Raw genomic sequence first — 5,893 nt, 5'->3', positions numbered from 1 at the left:
GTAAGTTCTGCTGGCCCTTTAGCTTGTGACTTGTGTGAGAGCAGCCTGAACCTGACTAGCAATACTGTAGAAACAGGCAAACACATAACAAAGGTTATGGCCTAGTATCAGTTCCAGCCTACTGCCATAAATCCTTAAATTCTACCCCTGACTGTTGTTCTTCCTCTTCCTCAATTCAGGCTTTTGTAATAACTGGAACAGTAGCAAAGGCTTTATTTCCCAGATCATCACCAGCTAATCGTAAAGAGGACAAAGGTCCACGCGATCATGGCCAGGACGATATTGTGTGACCCTGGCATGTTTGTGTTAAAAGATCAGGGAAAAGAAAGCTGCAGTGTCGGCTCAACCTGCACTCTTCTCATTCTGTGGTGACAACCTTTCAATTTGCGTTTCTATTTTTAGTCCCTTTCATCTTCATTCCTTCTCTGGCCTATTCACTGCTTTTAAGTCAGAGATATGAAAGGCTATGTTAGGAATTTGCTGTAAAGCATCGGTGGAATAGTGTTGTGGATGAGGTACTAAAGGGCATGTCGTAAAGTGTTGTCAAGGACATTTCATTGGTGCTTTCTACTACCTGATATTTACTTGGCTGTTAAAGTTGTGATCACATGATTACCACCATTGAGTGACTGATTACATGTGCCAGGTGACTGTTTTCTCTTAGGCAGTGGTGCTTTCAGTAATTATGAGTTTGTGCCAGAAAGGTCTGCATCAGTATTTGTAACTTGACCTTAAATAGTTGATGTGCAAAATTTAACAAAAAAAAACAAAACATAAAAAAAAAGACTGTATTTTTGGTACATGTTTATATGCACTTCAGTTGAATTCAATTTGTTTACATGCAGCCAAATGCATGTAATATATATAACAGCACATAACATTATAACAAACAGCACAACAAATGGAGGATTAGCCTTCATTAGTTTATCCACAGATGGATATTTTTGGGCACAAATTCACATCAAACATGTCAAAAGATCACGAGCACACGTGAAAATGTTCTGCCTGTTAATTGCTACATTATTAAATAGAAAACCAACAAAAGACTCCATTAGAACCAGTCTCACTAAATGCAACTCCTTATAGAGCAACAAACATAGGTTCCATGTCACAAAAGCACCTTAAGGCTAATGTGACCTTAGCCCATAGATATTGGAACTAAAAAGTGCTTTTGGGAAACAGGGTTTATTCTGTATCAAAGGTAAATATCTCAGGCTTATGTCCCATCTTAGTTTTAATAGACGTGACACTTTTACCCCATATGACCTATCCCTATTTTCACAGTGTCTTCTCTAAACAAGTCTTACTTGTTATAACCGTCCTCTGTTCCAGTTTGACAGCACTTGAGTCCAAAACATGTCCTTTACCTCAGAAGACAAGCGAAAATACCGGCTCCAAGTCCAAGGGAAAGAGTTTTCAACCCAACAGGTGCAACTGCAACCGCACCCATAATTCATATGTGTCAGTAAAGGACAGAAAATTGCTTAAATAACCACCAGTATGCGACTTTTTGGTTTTTATATTCTGTTAGGATCAGTTAGTTTGAATGTGTGTGGGATACAAAACTGTAAATTCATGATTAAGGAAATTTTCTACATGGATTCAAAAGTACTCTTAAGTATTATATATACACAAAGGGTTTACACTTTACACTTTGGCTCTGTCACACTAGATTTCAAATAAAATCCATTAAGGATAATGTCATTATCAATGTGCAGATGAGCAAGTCAAGCACAACCAAGGAGTATAAGCGAATGTTCTTGACTAATTCATTCGTTGATGAAGTGAAGAGTAAAAAACCCTGAAAATGAGCAAAAATTTAACAAGGCTGCGGAAAAATTGGACAGGGCAGTCAGTGACTGCAAAAGATTTGACTCATAAGATTTCTCATAAATTTTGGTCCACTAAAACCAGGGGACCATTTATTAAAATAGTTACACTTCCTACACAGAAGTAAGCTGATGTATGTGCAGACATCCCTTATTTTGATAATGAGAGTTGCGACTTTAATCTCACAGTCACTGTTTCATTTTAAAGCTAACGATCTGGAGTCCAGAGCCAACACAACACGTAATGTGTCACTGTCTTAATTCTCTCACTGCATATACTATAGGATGAACTTTTTTTTTAAAGTTCTTTTTTTTTTTTTAGAACTTTTTCAAAAACTGAGAAAGACATACAAAAATAAATCACAACACTAAATCTAACAATAAGTATAGTTTATCTTTGTGTCTTATCTTTTACATCCAGCTGTCCTGCCAAGCCGCCGTCAACCACCAGCCCTTTAATCAGCAGTAAAGCCTCCATGCTGCAGGAGCTGAGAGCTGCGTCTGATGAGAGGGCTGAGGAGATGGCTCAGAGCTACATGGATGTCCTGGAGCTCAAAGCCAGGTGAGAATGTTTTATTATAAACTGGATTCGGTGTCATTAACTAGAGGGATCTCATCATATTTGTTATATCATTTAACCCACTGAGTAACTGCTTTACTTTGACTCCAAGGGCTAACGTCCCAAACATCCTCCTTAGTGGTGCTGCAAGTTATGTAACAACCACGTTTGCTCTGTTATATCAGCCTGTGTGCTTAATACACGTTTAAATACAAGTTAAATACAGGCAGTGTGCCAGTGCAGTATAAACATATGCTGAATGTGAGCTCTTTTTTCCTCCCATCCAGGGAGAGGTTAAACAGTGGTCTCCGGAGGTATCGAGCTCTGTGTCACATGACAGACTCCCACTACCCTCCTCATCATGTGACCTGCAAGTCCCCGGAGACAGAGGCTCCAAACAGCAACAATAAAAACAAGCACAGCAACAATATGTGGTATGCAGCCTGGTGAAGACATTATCCAGTGTGGAATGTGGAGTCGAGGGGATGAGGAGGTTTATTGGGGCGGGGGTGAGGTCAGATTTGTGTTTGCACACGTCTGTGAATCTGTCTGCACATGTGCTCTGCATATGTACCACTAATATATACACCACATTCTCATATGCTGTAGCATGATGTTGCCAGTTGATCTGACACCCATGTTGGTTTGTTCTGTCATTTCTATCAGGCTTCCACCACTCTGCTGAGCAGCCTGCCCCTGGAGGTGTGTAAGGAGCGAGTGGTGAGCCGGGTGCTACTGAAGCTGACGGGTTTCGCAGAGCATCAGACGATCGGGGTTTGACCTCAGCTCTTCCTGAAGGTGCTGGTGTGGCCACTCAGGTACACAAAGCATGTCCTCACACCACATTTCGCAAAGCTACTGGATGTGGAATCACCTTTAAAAAAAAGTTCCACGTTCTGAGATGTTAAACAAATTTGTGTTTGTTCCCATCATAAATATGTTCTAATGATCTGTTTCCACAGCCTCCAGGTACAAATAAAAGTTTGGTTTATATTTAACTCCTCTGTTCTTCCCTCAAACTTAAGCCCGACAATAAAGTCCTGGTCACTCCGAACAAACCATCAATTAGGGGTGAGCCTGGCTCCAAATCTAACAGAACTCCAAACCCTCTGAACACGCCCCTACCGGTCAGAAATGAGGGGCAATACATCCTTTCCAGACAAAGCAGATAACTGAAGGTGTAATGACAGGGAGCCAGCTGATAAACAACACTAGAGGACAGTAATGATGGCTCACTGCTGTAAAGGGTCAGTTGGGAGCGTTTGGCACCGGCAGTTTTCTCTCTGTGTTCCTTATCAGGACAGAGTGTGGCAGTGAATCTCTCTGATGCTCAGTGCTGGACCACACATGACTTGTTTTGGTTTCCATTTCTGGATCAGCAGGAGGACCCAGGGATGGGCTGGTGTGGGGGATGTCTGGAATTGCTGGTGTATGAGTGTGTTTAGGAGAAAGTGGTGTGAGGGCTTGTGGCTCCAAAGGATACTTTGGTTTGGTCGCCAGTAGTTTTACTTTCACAAAGCCAACATAGAGTTGCTTTTCATTTCCAATACAGTTTTTGTCCAGAATCTCTTACATCAATGGCTCTGTGATCATCACTTGTCAAATATCTGGTGTATATTTGTTATTGTTTATTTCTTACTTGACTGTATAAAGTATAAATCTACATCTCGGTCTGTCTCTGTTTCTACTTAAATGATCCCTCCTCTCTTTCTCCTCTTCTGTTAGATTGTCTTGCAGCATGTGGTCCAGATGCCCAGGGAGGAGTACGATGTTTGGCTGTATTCGAGGGTCACTCAGCCCCTACGGTACCACTGTGCCCCTCATACTCCAGGTGAACCACACTCATGACGATCTGAAAGGAAGGCCACAGGCTGGGACAAATGAATAAAGAGACAGACACACATACACACATGCATAAAAGTTTTAAATTAATTTGAGGATAAAAAAAGCCTTAAAAGTAATCAGGCAAAAATGATGAGTGTAAGTGATAATTAGGAGTAGTTCTTTGCATTTCCGCCTGTTTAGTATTAACAGCCAGCAGCAGAGAACATTCCAAATCATCAATATGTACCAAGTAACAAAAAAACTCCACTGAAGGTTAGTTGTGCAAAAAAAAAGGGAATAATTAGCTTAAAGGTCCAAAACGCTTCATCTTTATTAGCACGTGGTTCACACACGTGTACAGTTAGAGATAAACACAGAGATACAGACAAACAATAAGCAAGAAACAGGAAGAAAAACTGGTGCATACCTTTCACTTCTTCCCTTTATCAAGAGAACCAACAGCCAGGTGTTACGAAATGCCTTCCTGGTTGCCTGCCACATTTTTTATGCATTTTCCTTTCTCCAGTGTTAACTGGCAACACTAAATGTTAAAATTTGGTAGTTCCTTAATGTTATGTGGTACATTATAAAAAAAAATTTAAACAACAAAGAAACTCTGTGTTGCCAAATGAGAAATTCACTGTAGACCCACCACTTACTGTTTGCAAAGAAAGACTTAGTGTTTTTAGAACAGCAAATGTACAATAATCGTTTTTCAGAACTGGAAATATGGAATCACTGTCACACACAGTGTTACTGTTCATACGGAGATGCAAAAGTATGAAACAGTAGGATAATGGATAAACAATCCAATGTATACTCAGTATAATTAGTTGTGCTGTTTAAAACAGCAGCTTAACACCCATATTGACCTTTAACCCCGCTCCGCCTTCCTCCGCCTGGGGTTGTGAATAAAAGTGCCTGACCCACAATTCTCTGGGACACTTTTTATTGCCTCCATCAGAATTTTGGAGGAATTGAAAGTGAATGTGACTGTGAAGGAAAATAATGTTTGTCAAACATAATAATACACAGCGTGCCTAATTAAAAGAAACACATCTTTTGCCAAAATGTGTTGTTTTAACTCCTCATTTTGAAAAGGACTTCTAGTAAATTCTTGTCCTCCTTATCCATGTATGATAAGATGTACTGCACTTCTTTTTCCATGTGAGATGGATCAGGGCAAATGTGCTGTATCCTGTGTGTGCGGATGTGTGTGTAGTGGCAGTGGAGCAGCACAGAGTGAAAGGGGAAAGTTTCTTGCCAGGAGGAGGGGTGTGATTGGGAACAGGGGCAGCAGCGAGCTAGCACACATTTCAGGAATGCCACACAGTCTGGGAGCTGAGCTCAACCCACCCTCTCAACCCCCCCCCCCCCCTCGCTTTAGCCCTGGGCGTGGGGGATGGTGGGGTGCAGGGCTGCAGAGGCAAACACCAGTGGGAACAAGTATTCTTTCATTTGAACTTCTCACTTGGGTTTTAGAGCTCATGCCTCAGGGCACAAAGTCTAGACCAAATAAAGTGGATAATAGCAAATACAAACACTAATAAACATAGCTGCAAGTCAGTTCATTTATTACGCACATAAGTAAAATATAGAATAAGGTTTGAAGTTGAAAATGAGTGTTAGTTGCAGTGAAATGAACAGACTGGTGTAAACAGAAGCACTGATTAGAATGAAG

The sequence above is a fragment of the Toxotes jaculatrix genome, chromosome 7 (genome assembly GCF_017976425.1).
Source record: "Toxotes jaculatrix isolate fToxJac2 chromosome 7, fToxJac2.pri, whole genome shotgun sequence".
NCBI lineage: Eukaryota > Metazoa > Chordata > Actinopteri > Toxotidae > Toxotes > Toxotes jaculatrix.
Note: the sequence above shows the minus strand (reverse complement) of the source record.